Source organism: Rhopalosiphum padi, chromosome 1 (genome assembly GCF_020882245.1).
Source record: "Rhopalosiphum padi isolate XX-2018 chromosome 1, ASM2088224v1, whole genome shotgun sequence".
NCBI lineage: Eukaryota > Metazoa > Arthropoda > Insecta > Hemiptera > Aphididae > Rhopalosiphum > Rhopalosiphum padi.
Genome location: NC_083597.1, coordinates 38,074,595 through 38,093,879, shown reverse-complemented (window position 1 = coordinate 38,093,879; position 19,285 = coordinate 38,074,595). Strand labels below are relative to the sequence as shown.

At 28.1% G+C, this 19,285-nt stretch overlaps 3 long non-coding RNA genes across 5 annotated transcripts; 2 read left to right on the top strand and 1 right to left on the bottom strand.

Annotated features, from left to right (window-relative positions):
- The first annotated feature begins 575 nt into the window (after positions 1 to 575).
- LOC132917128 (uncharacterized) lies at positions 576 to 4,153 on the top strand. 3 transcript variants are annotated; one of them, XR_009660245.1, is made up of 4 exons: positions 613 to 1,395; positions 1,462 to 1,538; positions 1,605 to 1,722; positions 3,938 to 4,150. It is a non-coding gene; the product is annotated as an uncharacterized LOC132917128 (long non-coding RNA). The 3 variants fall into 3 exon arrangements; XR_009660246.1 differs by lacking the exon at positions 613 to 1,395 and adding an exon at positions 576 to 602 and having other exon boundaries at positions 1,462 to 1,722; positions 3,938 to 4,153; XR_009660244.1 differs by having other exon boundaries at positions 1,462 to 1,722; positions 3,938 to 4,152.
- Positions 4,154 to 4,159: 6 nt separating this feature from the next.
- Positions 4,160 to 8,064, top strand: LOC132917129 (uncharacterized). The gene is made up of 2 exons (XR_009660247.1): positions 4,160 to 4,348; positions 6,889 to 8,064. It is a non-coding gene; the product is annotated as an uncharacterized LOC132917129 (long non-coding RNA).
- Positions 8,065 to 10,947: 2,883 nt separating this feature from the next.
- On the bottom strand, positions 10,948 to 17,752 carry LOC132917130 (uncharacterized). Its single transcript, XR_009660248.1, has 4 exons — positions 17,470 to 17,752; positions 15,746 to 15,901; positions 15,442 to 15,535; positions 10,948 to 11,738 (listed from the first exon to the last, which is right to left on the bottom strand). It is a non-coding gene; the product is annotated as an uncharacterized LOC132917130 (long non-coding RNA).
- Between the last annotated feature and the right edge of the window lie 1,533 nt (positions 17,753 to 19,285).

The following is a 19,285-nucleotide window of genomic DNA, read 5'->3' as shown; positions in this document are numbered from 1 at the left end:
AAATAGAAAATTCCCATTAATTTTTACAATAATCGGGGAAATAAAACAAAAATCAGTATTTTTACCCAATAATTATTTGATTTTAGATTACCTACAAAAAATTCTGATTAAATTTGAAATTTAATAGCTGTTATTTAATTCAGGTTAATCAGTCAAGAATTGAATATATCATAAAAAAAAAAAAAAATCAACGAAATTAATTGTATATTTGTATAATGGAGTAATCTCTATGGTTTGTATATGAAAAAATATAAATAGCTTATATTACTGCTGCCGTGGTGCTGACGAGCAACGTACAAGTTGTCAAGTTTTAATTTCAGTGGGATTCCGTGATGGGTATACTTCGCCCTCTTGATAAGAAATTATAGCTGATAACCAAAATTAAGAGTTTGAACACTAACCTCAAATCGCAAAAATTTATGTTGTGTACGATTTTTGGTTATTTAAAATCTGGCTACACTGATCGTGATTATTATTTATTTTCACATAACCACAAAATAAAAGTGAGGATAGGACTATGCGAATTGCGAGTCGTGAGAACACTGAGAACGTATTTTATTATTTTGTCAGCCGCCATGGAGTCAACATCGTCATCGTGACTTGTAAGTAAAATTAAGTTATTTATTGATTCACTAGTTGCCATTTTAAGTGTAACTCGATTCCGGTTTGTAGAAGCCTTCGAGGTGATTGTGTGAAACTCGTTTCATCGGAATTTCGGTATAGAATATTAGAATGGTAATCTGGTGTCTAAAACTAGAAATCACTATATCACGTGATGAACTCGATTACCATGTTTGTGAGAAATCGGTTATTATTCATTGTAAAAGTCCGCTTTGACGCTTGTCCGCTGCTTTTTTTAATTCAACAAAATAATATTAACCTTTTACTAATAACGTCTATGGTGTGAACTCAAACAAATCTACGAGTAATCTTGCGTATGCGCGCAGTAACGCATCTCAACAACTGACTTCGTCGGCCATTGCAACCACAGGGATATATACTATGTGTATGTAATGTTAAACAATATGTGTAGTATATATCTCTGTACTTGCATAATGTGCTTCTATCTACGAATTGTGAACATCGCCCTGTCGGCGACTGGCGAGATCAAGCTAGCACGGAAACTTGGAATCCAGTTATGTTTGAGGTTATGATAGCACATTAGCACTCATAACCTCAAACCAGAAGACAGCATTCAAAGTGTTATGATCTACTAAACGGTTCTAAAGTCTATAACTGCCATTGACCATAACAATTGTTCGTTTTGCTTTTAGTCAGCAAGTAGTTTAAAGAATACTGTATTATAAGTATTCTTGCATTTTGCGTAGTTTTGCGTGTAATTATGTCTCCGAAGGAACGCATTTGAATGTGTTGTATGTGAGAATATATCCAAACGTATGTTACTCATTTCATTGTATTAGGTGAAAAAATAAAATGTTTACCACAACCGTTTTTTATTAGATGTGTATGCCATCAATTTCCAAATCTTTGGAGTGGTGGAAAGACGTCAAAGCTTGTTCCAGATTGTAGATAAAAGGGTAGATGGTTTAGAAAACCTGGATCCAATGTCTGTTAATTCCTAAAAATGTATCTGTGCTTTGCAGTTCTCAAATGATTGTTCGAGTTTTTGTAAAAAAAAAATGAATGCTAATGCTTACCCATCTATTAATTTGCCAAATAAATAGTTAATGTTGGTGTTCAAAAAGAAATTATTCAACACAGGTAAATATACAAATTAATTGTATACAACTATTGGATATAAATGCAGTGTTTAGTTCCCACTCGATTTTTCTCTCCTAAATGTGTGTTAAAGTTCTAAATAGAAAAGTCTAATTCATAAATTACGCCGTTAAACGCCGTATACTTTGCTCTCCTACGTTTTCGCATTAATATTAATTATTATTAATACATATTTTAGTTTTTACCCTGTGACTTAAATGAGATGGTTTTACATGGCAAGTCTAGGGATATTTTTTATTTGTGGAGCGGAGTGTAATGACGAGTGCTGATATACACGTAATCATTGCTGAGGGATATTGTGTTAATTTGTTTTATAAGGGTTATCAATGTTTGGAAAATGAAGGATTTGTTCACAAAAATAAAACATCAGTTCTATTGCCTTTTGATAGTCATTAAATATAATGATTAAAGTATAGTGCACTCTTGATTATCCGCGGAATAGAGTAGCAGGGCATCTATAGTTAGCGAATTCCGCGGATAATCCACCAAATTGAAATTACGGATTAAACGTATTAACAATTACCTAAAACTAAAAGTATTAATATGTATTTAACAAACGTATTGTATTTCACGTCAGTAATCTGCTATCATAACCTAATTAAGTTCGATAATGGTGTATAAAGATATATATTTTTTTTTGTATACATATCGTGTGCCTAAATTCATCACCTAATCTAGTGGATTGATTGAAGTTTGGGGGCATTGCGTTGTAACAAGTTGATTAATACTTTTGACTGCCTTATCATATCAGTTTTCAATTATATTCAATCAAGATTGTCGATTGTTTATAATTGTATAAGTTTTTATAAATGTTTATTCAAACATTCCATTTGAATTATAAAAAAATGGATAATAATTTATCAAAACTTATTTTGTTATTTGGTTTAAACCACCTCAATCGTTTAAATGAATCATTGGATTTAAAAAAAAAGTTGGTATAGTTATTAAATGTTAAATGGTATTCCATAATATTAATGCGTTACAATTTTGTATTAGTTATTTCAAACAGATGAATAATTTTAAATAACTTTGAACAATTATGTTGTAAATAAGCTTACCATTCAGGTATTTCTATAACAATTATTTGATTTTCTTTAAATGAAACAAAATCTTATATTAATAGGTCAGTAAAGTTATGTTTTTACATAATGTTTCTTCATCAAAATCTAATGAAATTGATAAATGAATAATTAATATATAACAATAAGGAATTGGATATCTTGATAATTGTTAAATATAAATTAAAATAATTAATAATATTTATGATTAAATAAATTAAGTCTTCAAAATAGCTGTGCTATCCCATTATCTGGTGATGAATGTTTACCTCAGAATTATAGACCTATTTCATTATTTATTAACGCTATTAGTTTTAAAAATCTAAGAAATATAAAAGTAGACAAACCAATTTTATAAAAATAAAATAGTTTTATTTAATACCTTACAATGATCAAACGATAAACATAGTGTTTATATCAGTGTTTTATATAAACATTTTCATCAAAAATTAAAGTCATTTTTATGATTTCAATTGCAGTCCTATAGTTGACGACAAAACTAAGAGAGTCGAGAAGAACTTCAGAGAATTCAAGATGTTAAGCTTAATTTTGGTTTATGATAATTGTCAAATTCAATGACTAATTTTTGTGTGAATAATTGTTATCAAATCCATTGGGTTTTACTTCAGTCCATCTGTAAAATATCAGATTGCTCATAGAGTCATTAGTCAATCAGCTTGATTACTTCCCCTCCAACGAATTGGCCATCTGCTGTAATTAAGAACAGCTAATTCCAGCAGCTGACTAATCTGAAGACTTTAGGAACACACGGATAGTATACATAGGTATGTAGAGGATTCTGCGGAAGACAACGGATAATCAAGAGTACACTGTATAATTTAAACTTTTCATCAAAACTACTTGAGATAATAATATTATTATTAGATAAAATAACATATAATTAATAAGAGTTGACAATTCAATACTAAAACGTAGGAAAGAAAAGTATACAGCATTTTGCGTGTGCGTGGAAAGATAACTTCCAAAATAATGATTTGCAAGAATTTTGAATTATACTTCTGTATTCAGTGCTTTATAACACATTTAGGGGGGGGAAGAATTAAAAAAAAATTTGTGTGGGAACTAAACTGCATTTGTTCCAATTATTGTACTCTAATATAAATAATATATTATTATAGATAATGTGCCAGGAGATGCTTAATTATATTTAGTATAAACACCTGCCAGAAAGTGGTGTACTATACCATAGTGCAAAATAAAATCAGTCCATGTGTCAAGACATAAATTCAGATTTCCTAAGTTTTTTTTCAGTGTACAATTATTATACAAATTAGATACAGGCATATAAAGAATAAACATTGTAGTATCAATAATAAAGTATATTATGTTTAATTATTACAATAAAACATAATATACTTTATACTAGCTAACTGAGCTAAATGTTTTGTTCATGAATTATTTTTCAAAGTATTTAATAATAATATTTCTATTTTTATGATTAAATATTAATTTAAAAACAACCAACTATTACTAAGCGAGAATTCCAAGATTATTTTACACCAGCTGAACATATTTAAATGATTATAATAGTAAGTATCCTATTCATAATTTTAAAATAGGTATATAATACATACTTACATATTTTACTTTATAAAAAAAAAGCCATTTTATAATTTAGCACTTCAATAACTTTATCGATGAATTATTGCTTTATGCCAAAATATTTGAAATGAAATCGCAATCAATTTTTTATTTCAAAATTTTAGGTACAGTACCTATACCTACTTATTATATATTTATATTCATCTAAGTGAAAATACATAAACCTTTTGGAAAGGAAACATCATCATCACTATACCTAACCTTTGTAAAAATATAGATAATTCTGTTAGAACATACATAAATTATAAATATTAAAAATATGACTATCTTGTCATACGCTTTACCAAAAACATTGCGATTGCCTAACTTAACCTAACCATATGATTGCAATTAATTCAAAACAATTTTGTTCATCTAAAAAAAGGTCAGTGTGCAGTAAAAATTTTTTGAAGTGTACGGTGGCCGTGTATAATAAAAGTTTGAAAACCACTGTAGTAATGTGTGAAATTGTTGACAATAAAGATAAAAATTAGATAGTAGAGTGTATGTGACAAGCATCCCGTATTAATAGCAGGTAATAAACCATAATCTGTGGTAGAGCACATAAGATAAGATAGCCAAAAATCTTAATATAATTGATAAAAAAAAAACCAGTACAATTTTTTTTATAAGTACATTTAAAATAATAGTTTAAATTAAAATATTGAAATATCATTTTACCTTAATGCTGTTAAAAATATGCAAATAATTTAAATTTTTTATATTATACAGGATGATTCTTTTATCATAAAACACTCATTATTTCAAAAAGTATTCATGTTTTTGAAAACATTTTTTTACATAGTTTCAAGTTGTTAAAAAGACTACGTTTTTATTAAAAAATTATTTTTAAATATTTATTATCCTTATATTTTTTTAAGTTTTTTACTTTTTTGAATGAGAACATAGAGTTTTAATTTCATATTCCACAGCAGAATAATTTTCTGAGTATTTTGATACATAAAAATCGAATTTAGAGCTAGTAGTTTATGAGTTATACGTATTTAAAGTTTAGAAGAATGGAGTGAAGTGGTACGAGATACCCCACAAAATGTTTATCCACTACTCCTCTTGTCTAAACTTTAAATACATATAACTCATAAACTACTAGCCCTAAATTCGATTTTTATGTATAAAAATACTCGGAAAATTATTCTGTTGTGGAATATGAAATTAAAACTATGTTGTCATTCAAAAAGTAAAAACTTAAAAAAAATATAATTTTTTAATAAAAACATAGTCTTTTTAACAACTTGTAACTATGTAAAATAATGTTTTCAAAAACATGAATAATTTTGAAATAATAAGTGTTTTATGATAAAAGAATCACCCCGTTATAGGGTGTCCCAACGAGATCTGTCTAATGAAATAATAAAATAATTTGTTCAAAATCAATATTTTTATAAAATTTCTTTTAAATGAGTCATAGGCACTTGGACTACATTTTTTATTTTTTAATGCCTAAATTAAAAAATCTCAAAAATATTCAAATTAGCGAATTTATAAATCTGATTTGAAAAAAAATTTATTTAAGTACAGTGGCTGGTTTTTTATAATTTTTTTAAATATCAATATTCTCATTAGGTAAATTACAATCTAGTTTATGTTAGAAACTTTTTAATTTCAAAAAATATAATTTTTTTTTTTAAATATTTTATATAAAAATTTTTAAATAAGTGCACGTGTAAATCTAACTATTTTTTTATTGTTTTGCATAAACTAGATCGTAATTTACTTCAAATTTTAGTTTTTTATTTTCAGTATTAAAAATAAAAAATAAAAATGTAGTGTAGTGTCTATGAATTATATTTAAAAAAATTTTTTTTATAAATATTGATTATTTCAATTGTCAGATGTTCATGGGACATCCCGTGTATTATATATTAATTTTAAATAAAGATATAGGTATTTTAATAAATTTATCTATGAAAACATGTAAATAAACATTATGAATTAAACATAATTCAGTAAAATCCCGTTATGACAAACTCCAGGGGACCTAATATTTATTGTTATAACGGAAATTTCGTTGTAACGAAAATTTGAATAAGCTCTTTATATGCCTTGCTTTTCGGCATGGGACATAACAGGATTTTTTGTTGTATTGGTATTCTTTGTAACGGGAACTTACTGTATCTATAAAACGTTTAACTTTCATTCATAAACCAATCTTATTCTTTTATTTTATCTTGTTTTTCATAAAGTTTCATGAAACTATAAAACTATACATTTTACTACATACTAAACACCTATTTCATTCGTTTTTCTATACCTAAGGCCGTACCTAGTGGTAGTTAGTGGTTCAACCCCCTCCCCCCCTGAAATTATTTTTTGTTAAAGTATGTGGTAGTAAAATAACCTATACAATATTATATTAAAATTAGAACACAATTTTTTTTAGCTTAAAAGCCCTCCCGAATTTAATTTCCAGTTACAGCCTAGCCATACCCCTTTTGATAAGCATTAAAATAGTAAAATATTTATTTAGTTTCAGTTTTGTCTTCTTCTGATCGCATTGGGTTTAAGTTAGCACATATGGAAAATTTAAACCAAGTATTTAATGCTAATAAAAGCACGTTGTCAACACTCGTGGTTTCATTAAGACAGGCTATATCACTCTCAAACAAAACCAATTGATATTACAAGAAAAATAGTATCTACAGAGGTATTTTATAAAATTATGAACAATTTTAACTTATAGTCTATTCAGAATAAGAATGCTCACTTTCGAGCATGCATACTGTGAGCCGCCGGAACGGCTTGACCCCCCTGATGAGATTCAGGTGTGCTGTGATTGGTCGTCATTGTCGACAACTGCCATTACCCATCCCGGTTGACAGCCGCCACCGTGTATACAGCGGATAAACACATAAACCATGAATAGCACAGTATTGTGAAAACGAAATATTATAGTTCACTTCGTAACAATTGTTGCATGTGCATGACGGCAATCATCAGCGCATACCATGGCAACAAACGTGCGCGAACAAAACGAGTTTAGGGATGATCGAGTGGGCATTCTTATTCTGAATAGACTTTAATAAACAATTATAAAATTAAATATATTAATAATAAGTTTTATGGTTATATGCTATCATGTATATATATATGTATTTATTTTTATGTATGAAAGTATTTACAAGATCTAATTAAATATATATAATGTTTACATGGGGTTCCATCTTACAGAGATGGTATAACATGATTTAATATAATCTAATTTAAAAATTTCTTTCTTGGTAAAAATAGATTTAATTTTATATTTTACAATATATACATATATACATTCACAAAAGTATTTATTAGTTAAAAAAGATTGTAGATATCTATGATATAATAATTATAGTATTTTTTTTTTGTAATACAATTATTAATAATCAAATTTATAATGTCCATGAGTAGATATGAATTATATCAGTTTTTGCTATACACTCATCATTTTGTTGGTCGAAGCATAATTTTTTGGATTTTATCGTTCGTATTTTATACGGTTGAATGATTGTAATTTGTTATATTATGTAGAAGACATGGGTTGAAATTCAATTTTTTTAGCTTAAGATACAGGTATTACAAACCATTTATCTAAATTTTCCTGGTAAATGGCAGTGATCTGCCACTTTTTGGTTTTTGTTGGTAAATATAGACTTGCATAAGTTCCATATAATTTTCATTAAGCTATATATATGTATATGTATATATAATATATATATATATGTGCTCTTTGATCTTATTCATTCATTATTAATCATAGGTTTATTTGTTTTAAGAAAATGTTCAGTTTTTTCACTCCTGTAATATTCATAGCCGGATTGGTGTATAGGATGTGGTTATATAAAGTCAAAAAAGTTGATGTATAACATAAGGTTGCCTCATGTAAACAAATCGATTCCTTCTGAACTATTCCTTATTTACTGATGTCTCTGAAGTATAAAATTCATTGAAACCCACACTCCTACATACTTCTAAATGTGTTTCACTTTGATGCATTCTTATATATTTAACTACAAATTGAAATGTAATGTAATTTTAATATATTTGAGTAGGTACTAAGTTTTAATATTTAGGGACACTACTATATTATATATTATATAATTTATAAAATAGTAAATACTTTAATTGTTTCTTATTTAAATTTTTTTTTTGTATAAATAATAGTTATTTTAGTATTGATATAAGTATGATCATAAACAATTATATATTTATTTACATTTCACCAATTATACCTAAATATAATTACATGAAACCATTAGTACCTAATATATTTTTACTTAACTTTGTTATCAGAAATATTTGAATTAAACTAAAAAGTATAGTAAGATTTTAAAAAATGCATGCCCTATAAGAAATACAAATTTATTTGGCCATATTCCTCAAAAAATAAAAATAATAATTATGTTTCACACAAATAAAATAAATATTGAAAATATATTTTTAAGTCATATTATATTATATTTTAAGTAGTTATTACCAAAAAAGAAATTGAATTGAGATAATAAAAATTAGGTACCTAAGTTTTTTCATAATTATAATATGTAGTTGTTAAATATTTAAAAATGAATTTCCATTGACTCCTGTGGGTTGATTGTATTCATCAAACCTAGGCGTAGAAATATTTGTTTTTCTTTTCCACACAGGATTGTATGTATTTTCATCATTGAGTGTAGGATAGTAGTTGGTACACTTGAATTCACTGTTTTTTTCCTCAATTTTATTTTCTCAAACTGTGTACTTGTATTTTCCAAATCATCATTCAAAATTTTTAAAAATTAAACCCTTTTAGGATAAAAGCTTAAAAACTTTAAAAACATTAAATTTTTTCATCCATTTCGATTTTTTTCCTATATCTAAGATAGGATATGAAAAAATCAATATTTTTTTTCTTTGATCCTTATTTTATCCTAGGACAAAAATCTCGTCAGTCCTTTATGGCCTGGACTTATAAGTCCAGTCAGTCATCAAAGTTATTTTTCTTATATACATATAAACTATACAAAAAAACATATTTTATTAATGGTTTTTTTATTTTTATTTTGAACAATTAAAATTTATAGAAAGTTTTATTTTTTTTTAGATATTTAAGATTGTTCTTTATACTTTATGGTATTCAGAAAAGCAGTTTTTCTCATTTATACATAGATTGACCTTGCAATATGAGCATTTTGAATGTGATCTTAACTCATCACTTTTATTATACATATTCATATCTTCCACGTTGTGTTACAAATGTTGGTCAATGGATACTTTGATTTCCAGTACGAACATCTCTTGGCATAGAATAGGCAGATTTTCTTCTCTTTACATCTTTTTGAACTTGAGCTGACGATTTTTTCTTTGTGTGCTAATTGTTTGGTTAGTAAACCTTGCATTACTGCTCTCCTATATTCTAAATTTCTAACATAGGAATTTTCTCAAACAAATGTACAATAATCTACATAAAAATTAACAAACGTAATATCGATTAAACCAAAAAACAATATGCCACCACTTACAGGATTTCCTATCATTATCATATAGGTAACACACATAATCTGTCAGCATGGTTTACTCCTACCATCTATGAATAATACTTTTATTCTCTTAATTAGTATTGTTTGATTTATTTTTATGAATTGCATTATAAGCAATAAATCTTTTATTCTTCATCGTGAATTAATGGATCTTGTTGAAAGTTCAAACAGTCTTCACATTCATCTACCTTTGGTTGGTTGAGTGATATGTTTAAACTTTTCAGAATGCTTCTATATGTTTCCAAGTCACAATAGTTTTTCTAAAAATCATTGAACATACTTTTAATTGTTAGTTCACTAGGTAAGTAGCAGCAGTTATTTGGGACATTTTTCTTCTATAATGACTTTATACGAGGGTTATTATTGCATGGGTTCTCAATCTTTTGAGGTATACGCCCATTTCAAACTATTGTATGATTTACGCTACACCCTCTTACAACTATAAGATTGATGTATGCATAATATTTATATATATATATATATAATATACATCATAATATACTTTAATGTTGGTTATTGGATTAATATAAATATAACTTCAATGAATTTTTTTTTAATATTAAATAAATTTATTTGTATAAGAAAAAAAAATTGATTGAGAACCTTTGGATTATATGATTTGATATATTTTACTATAGGTTCTTTGTTAATAATATCCATTCTAGGTTTACCACAATTTTCTTTCACAAATTTTCCACTTATATCTTTGTCCATGACGGACACTAATTTAGTAACTACTGAATAATTTGTATAATCTAAAGTTTGTAAAAATTTGGTCTTACACACTGCTACCTCCACTTTTAATTCTGGATGGATAAGCATATAAATTCTATTATATATTATAAATTTTATTTTTTTCTAAAACCATCAACATTAACCTTCGTTTAATCTGGACTACATTTATGCATTTGGACGTATATTTTCTATGTTCAATGCAATCAAGTGTCTAAAAGTTTGACAAAATAGTAGTGTTAACTTGTTAACATATCATACAATAAATAAAAATAGAAACTAGTAAAGTTAATCCATTATTTCTCCGTTTATATCCTAAATCAATATTTTGATTAAATGTAAAATTATTTATAATCTTGGCCGGATCTGAACTAGGATAATGCAATATTTCAATGTTATCAAAAGCAATACAATTTTATGTATTGAAATTTTCAATATAATGTGTACAGACAACCAACTTCTTGTAAGCAGATTGGAATTGACGAGAAGTGGGATTATTATTATTATAACCTCTTAGCGCTCTTACTGTATGGTTTATATACTTTTTTTTCGGCCCTAGCTCTACAGCTGTGGTTGACTGTACTTTTACTGTACTATGATTGGGTCGTTTGTTTTCTGTTCTTTTATTCCGACTGTTCATCCATATAATATGGACTGACCTCAACGACGTTGATTAGTTCTTATTTATTGGTTTTCGGATTCATAATTGCTAATGTTGTGGCATTAATTAATTTGTAAATTTTTTTTTTTTTTATTAAAACAAACAAAGACCACCGCAGATATGGCCATTGGCCTGACTTTATTATATATATTAATATACGGTTTTTGCATCAAATATATATTAATTACATGTTGATTATATATGTTTTGAATAAATTCAATGATGTATTTGACATTGCGTGGGTCCGGATTTAGTGCATCAGTGAAGTGATCTGGCAAACCCGTATCTTTTCTTTCCTTTTTGTAGCTCCGACATTCTGTCAGGATGGTTAGAGGAGTCGTAATTGAAGCAAATTGCGGGTCTTTAATCTTCACGAGGTGCTGGTGTGTGATGTGGGTCTGTCCTATCCAAGGTTGAGTGATGGCAGTCTCCTGTTTCCTGGTGATGTTAGGGAATGTTAAATTTAAAACTATTAAATCACAGTTCATATATTAAAATAAGATAAAAAACAACTTTACACAACGGATTTCCTTTATTGCTCAAAAACTACAACTGACCGTTACATTAACTGCTCACTACAACTACTCTGTAATCTATATGAAAATGAACATAGAATGTTTTTACAGTTCAGCTAACATAAATTTCAACATTTGGCCTTCCTGACCTAGCTATGTCCTCATAGCACCGTGACTTAACATTATATAGCATATACATATTCATACATATATAACATCAACAAAAAATGTAATAATAATAATATGATATAACTTAAACATAATACAAAAAAAAATCATTACAATTTTAAGCTGTAATATATATATATATATATATATATTATATATAGTGGAACCTCACCTATCAAGTATACAAACAAAAATATTCTGCCACATTTCAAATATAACAAAAAATTACTTAATAATAATAATATGGTACTACATTAATATCATTTGTAAGTAAGGCATACAAACATCCCTCATACATAATCTTGTAGTTTAATAGGCTTCCTTCTGGCTAATCTCTTTAGTGGCTAGTCCCACTATCATCAACCTTCATCGCCTCGCTCGTTTCCTGGTATTTTTCTTCACTAAGATCACTTGTCTCTTCGGGTTCATATTCTAACTTCCGTGATTTCAGTTGCGAAACATGCGCAGTTGTGAACATTCTTTTCTGGCCTTCTATCAGTTGAGCCACCCTCTACACATCACTTGGTAACACTTCTACATTTGTCAATGGTCCCCGATATTTATTTTTCAATTTGGTTGATTGGCTTGTGTGACTGGGCAATGTGAGTGATAATCACAACAATTTATCCAATAGTATACTTAGTAATGTCATGATGATACTGGTCATAGACTGCCTTCATCTTACCCTTTGAACTCTCCAACGCTTCTCTAGTTTCGTCCCACAATTCTTCTGGGCAACACCAAGTGTCTGCTGTTCCTGTTAGCTCCCGTGTCTTCCCCATAGTGAAACGAAGACGATGGCCATGCAATAGTTAAAAAGGTGTCTTCCGAGTGATCTTACTCTCACTATTACTGATCTGCCTTTGTATTGTTTGCAGCCACTGGTCCCACTCATCCTCCTTGGTTACCTGAGTAAGCAGCATTGATATCACTACGCTGTTATTTACGCGCTAAACCTGGCTATTTGCTTGCGGTCTACGTGTTGAAGTCAATGTATGTTGTATTCCTTTCTCATTACAGAACTCTTCAAACTTCCCGGAAGTAAAACACGTTCCTCTGTTTGTACCAGTCGGTTGGGTAATCCAAACATCTGCAATATTGATGACAAACTCTCCAGCCCTTTCATCTGCTCCTCGTAAAAATTATTGCAATCTTGATTAACTATCTATGATTTAGTCTGACGGGTTATAACCTTTATTTTTTTTCGTTATTAGCTTTTGCGTAGTTCATATACTAGCTTGTATGGTTAGTATTTTCAATAAATATTTGCATGTCGAAATTAGAGAGTAAAAATTTTAGTTGACGTAAGCATATTTCAATATTATATTAATTAAAACCTGGAGCTGTATAATAGTAATCAAGGTATAAATTGTATGTTGTAATGCACATGTTTTTTGAGGTTTGAAAAATATGTGCTAGTAATTATGTACATCAATTTTGAGATAAAGATTACTATATTCTCAGAGTTTTTTGCAAACTCCATATGGCTCCATACATTTTTTGCACGTTTTTATTCATTATTATCTATATTTAATTCTTTTAGTGTACTATAGAAATCGCTCTTTTCTGGTCAATTCGTTTCTTCGAGCTTGTCCCAACTATCAGTATATTTGTAAAGGTATTACGAGTAATGAGCTGCATATCTTCGGTAAAAATGTGTTTTGTTCTCTCTCTGAACTTCTCGACCCGGGTGTTATTAAGTTGTATGAAAGTATTGATAGTTTTGGTGCCATGAAACGGCATGAGTCTATGAATCGTATTGAAAAGTTGTTGGTCACGTGTTTTGAAAATTAAATTAATTTTTCTTCGCTATTTGGAATAACTTGTATGTATTAGAATCATAACCTAATTCAGTTGCGATAAAATGTGCGTCATAATTTGATAAATTGTGTAGAAAACATGGTATAAAATTCGGTGTTTGAAGCTTGAGATTGCAGGTATTACATAATGCTAATCTGAATGTGTGATCTGCTACTTTATTTTTTTTGTTCGAAAAATTACATTTACATAAATTGCATGTATTTGTCATCATATGAGTAATATATGCTCTTCTTTGGTCATTATGATGGGTTTATTTGCTTTAAGCAAATCTTGATTTCTTCTTATATGATGCAAGCGATTTTAGTAATGCGACTAATTCAGTTTAAATTGAATTAAAAAATTCGATATAGTTTTGAATATGTTCAATAGCTCTCACGTAATACCATACAATCTTCCTATTTGCTGAAGACGAAATTTCAGTAAAGCCGGGAGATTGTACAAAAAGTAAACATGCTTTTTTAGCCGTGATTGCTATCAATTTATTTAATTAATTCCGGACCCAATATAAATGGCTTTTAGTTCACAAAAATTAGATAGGTCAGCTTCGTTTTTGATGTTTCTTGTTTATAGAAAACTGTTGTAGTTGGTTAAATTATTTGTATTTTTCATGTAATACCAATTGATTTTATTTGATTAGGTGTTTAATAAGTGTTGATGAGGTGCATTCATGTTATCTAACATTGACTGATTCGCTTGAGTTTTCTACATGATGTGGTGGACGTTTGAAATCGGCGTGATTGGACGCACATTGAATTGAAATTAAATAAATATTTTACCATTTTATTATTGCTTATCAAAAGGGGTATGAAAAATGAACGAAATAAGTTTTTTTATAGTTTAAATATTGATAAACTGGTCTACATGTGACGGTATATATGTATAGTTGAGTATGTTTCATGAAATTATATGTAAAACAAAATTTATATGTGAAGATCGTTGGTTTTGAATTATAGTTATATTTAGTATTTATATTCTTCTTGTTTGAATTATGTTATTATTAAATAACTTTATCTTTAGATATGTGTAGGTACTTAGTTTACCTACCTATGTTTTTATAAAAATACCTATGTCTAATGTCTATAATGTATAAATATAATTATATGTAATAAAATAAAATTATTTGTTTATGTTTTGCATTAAGAAAATTATATGAAAATATTTCAAATTAATTTAAGCTATTATTTTAAATAAACTTGTAAAAATTGTTTACTTATACTTGTTTTTTTATCAATTATACTATCAATTTTAAAATCTGTGTTTTTATTTATTGTATTTCATATTTCTTAATGGGCATTATCATCTATATATCTACATACTTTTATATAATATTTTTACAAAATTTTATACAATTTCTGATATTTATACGAAGAAGTGATGATGATGTTTTCGTATATTTAATGTATTTTCACCGAGACGAATATAAATATATTATAAATATAGGTATTGATTAATGAAATGTTGATAAAAAACATGATTGCAATTAAATTTTAAATATTTTAGTATTAAACAATTTTTTTTAATAATCGATCGAAAAAATTATTGAAATGTTTAATTATGAAGTTTTTTTTTATTTTTTATATATAAAGTAAAACGTAAATTTATATAGTATATTATAAAATAATGAATTAGATACTTACCGTTATAATCGTGTAAATGTTTTCAGCGGGTTTAAAAAATTCTTGGATTTATCGCTTAGTAATCGTTGATTGTTGTTAAATTTAAATATTTGATCTTAGAAATAGTAAAATTATTATTAACTAGATATTTGAAAAAATTTAACTTAGTTTAATTAGATAGTATAAATCACATATTATGTTTTATTGTAATAATTAAAAAATATAATATATTTATCCTTGATTATTGATTAATATATGTGTATATATATATATATATATATATATAGTATCTAATAAACATGTATATTGTGAAAAAAATACTTACAATGTTTGTCCTTGCTATGTCTGACGAGGTTACTTATCAGCACGAATATTCTGATAATATATTGCTTCAGTTTTCGTGCAGAATCCGAATATTCCGTCCGCGTTTTTGTAAAGGATCAGAAGCCCAATAGAATTATGATAATTATACGTATTCGATCTTAAACAAACGATGAAGAAAACACATAAAATAGCGCGTTCAAATTCTTTAGTTAAGAGTTTTTTTAGAAAGAAAGTAAAAAAGAATTATGTAAAAACATACATGCAATTAATATACACGTGGGAGATAAAGTCCTGATTAAAGAACACTGCAATTAATGAAATAAATTGAGTAGGAATTAGTCGGGAAATATATGACACAATTGGACTATTACTATTAATAAAGGTTGTAAGGGTTATCATATTCGTAAGAATAACGTAAAAATATTTTGTTTTGCCATGCGAACTCCTCCGTCTAAACTCTATTTAGACTCAAGAAGTCTAGAACAGTAGCGTCATTTCAGTTATTGAAAGAGAGGGGGGCAAAAGTTTTGATCAGCCCATAATAAAAAAAAAAATCCGCTCGCCAACAATTACATTAAAATTATATCTTTATCTCAATACAAACAGCCTTCTCACATAATTGTATACATACTAGTTATTAGTAGTTATTATCACGGTTATATCTGAAATTACTCAAGGCATAAATAACACATTTTTTTGAGAGATATAAATGACTAAATAATAAATGTATAATATGTAGAGGGACACCCAAATTACCTATTAGCATTGAGTATATGTTGTATACTCAATGCTATTAGCTACTATATGATGACTTACTTTGAGGGAAATTTTACCTCGATTTATGTCCTATTAGCGCCAATTATGAGTATAAAGGTATTTACGAAAAAATAAAACAAAACATATAATAAATTATTAAATATTTATTATCAATTTATGTTTTTCGAGCGTTGCTTAGATGCTAGGCAATAACAAGGTATCTTCTGTTTTCATAGCTCCAAACATGTCAACAGCTTGATTTAAATCTATTGGTGAAGCTGTTTCCTTCTCCACAGCTATAACTAATAAACAAATAAAGATGCAGTAATACAGATATAATTTATCAATGACATAAATGTCTTGAATCATGTTTGCGGGCTTGCGGCCCTAAACTAGCACATACCCTGCCCGCTACTGTCAACGGGGGAGGGGAGGAATTTTCACCCTTCCACCACAAATGACGCCACTGCTCTAGAGTATATGTCACCAATATTGTCAAACTAGTTAGTAAGCTATATTCGAAATTTTAAATCCTTGGTTATCTACATCCAGGAGAATTTAGGTTTTTGTTTAGGAAGAAATTTGTTTGACGGGCAAGATAAAAAAAAAATGTAAACTTCAATGGTTATTCCACATTATCCAATTTTTTAATATGCGATTGACCGATAATGGTAAAATTAATTTGGATAACGATCGACTTATATTCCTAATGGTCGAGTGCCACTCGCCTCAAGTATTCAAGTCCATATTGTAATGAATTAAAAATATGGTATACTTGTTCTAATTTAATATTAGCTTATAAAAATTAATGTATGGTATTTAGATTGATATTCTTAGCCCATTACTATATATATGTTTATTAACGTGAAAATTTAATTTGAGGTGTGAATAAGAGAAGTTTTTCTTTTATGTAAAAAAAAGTGTATATAACTGCGTAGAGTATATGTTAAATATAGATATATTTATTACCTTAAATCTTGCAAATCTTGTTGTTTAAACTGAACCTCTCGAGTTTATAATGGATTAGGAATTAATGAAATACAAACGTGAATTATGGACAATATTTTAATTTTACAAATTAAATATAATATATGAACAGTGAACAGGATATTGATCGGCTATGCGACCGGAGTCGCTAGGCCACTGAATGACGAAGCGACTGAGCGCCTTATTTAGTATGTTTTATGCTTTTATATGAAAAATTGTGGGATGCTATTAAACAGGGCATAGATTGCATCATCTTACAAAGCATTTATGTAAATGACATTTAATAGTATATTATTTATCTACTTAATCCTAAATGTAAATGTAAAATTAAATTATATATAATTTGTAACTTAAATTGTTAAATGTTAAAATAAATTACATTTAATTGATTAATTAATAATGATATATATAATATATATCATTACAATATTTACCTGTCGCGCTCATATGCTTATTATTAGCTGTTTTTACAGATTGTAAATATCCTATTTAATGTTAAAAAATAAAAAATAAATAGAAAATCCTAGAAAAGTTTTCCATGAGATAAAGAGAATAAGGCATGTAACATATAAACACAAAATATTGTATACGCTGAACCATTTTGTTGTTGCTGTTTATTATCATTGTCATTATTACATATAGACATAATATAGTACCCATTAAAATATAAATTAATGTAGGTTTCAATTACTTTTAAAATTTAAATACATATTATCAAATTGCTCGAATACAGAGAGAAACGCATAAATTTGTGATACTGGACTTCGGGTTCTCGCACACCGGGCATCGACAGGTACTGTAAAAGTGCTGATATCCGGAGAAATCTCTAATAGCTCGAACCGTTTTAAGATAACTAAACTCGAGGTGAGACTATATTTTCCCACGAGAAAATGAGTGAATTTCAACGCATTATAATATAATATTTAAAATGTACATCAAGAGGACGTTATACCCACATGTGTTGTCTCTGTCTTACTAATGTAGACCATAGCAAATGTTCGTTCAGCAGAACACATTTTGCGATATTAAGCTAATATGATTTTATGAATATTTTAAAGTTGTAATATTTTACATAGCTATATATCGCCTACAACTCATTTAAAAATGATAATATCAATAAAAGTATAAGACATTTTCCAGATAATATTCTTACCATTAAATTTGATAATAGGTAAATTAACTCTAACATTAAAGCTAACATTACAAAATGTGTTCTGCTGAACGTACATTTGCTGTGATGTACGTTGGTAAAACTTTCGCTGCATTTTCGAAAATAAAACACTGTGTATTTTTCTTATATGAAGATTTACTTTACAACCGAAGAATATGTGTCTTACTGTCTTACTACCACTGTTATGAATTTGAAGCTCACCGGACCAATAGCTTCTACTTGTTTGCGCTTATGCTCCTGCGTAAACCACCTTTTGGGCGTAAACCATACCGGCTCCGCCCTACACACATTGGCAACAGCCAACCACATGACGACGGCAGAGCAGTCCGCCAATCGCGGGACGATGAACATAACAAGTCGCCAATCGGAACGGTTAATAATTTCGATACATCGTCAACCAATCGTCTGGTCCGGTTTAATATCGTGACGGATTCGAAAACTAAATACATAATATTATAATACAAGTTTGATATAATGCAAACGTAGAATTTTACAAGTTTTGTGTAATAGCCGCTCGTGTTTGGGTTTTCCACGCATAGATATAAGCTACAAATGTACACAGAGTTGGCCGGTATCGATCTAAATGCATTTCAAAAAGTCTGTTAACAGCATTTTGCGGTCATTCGT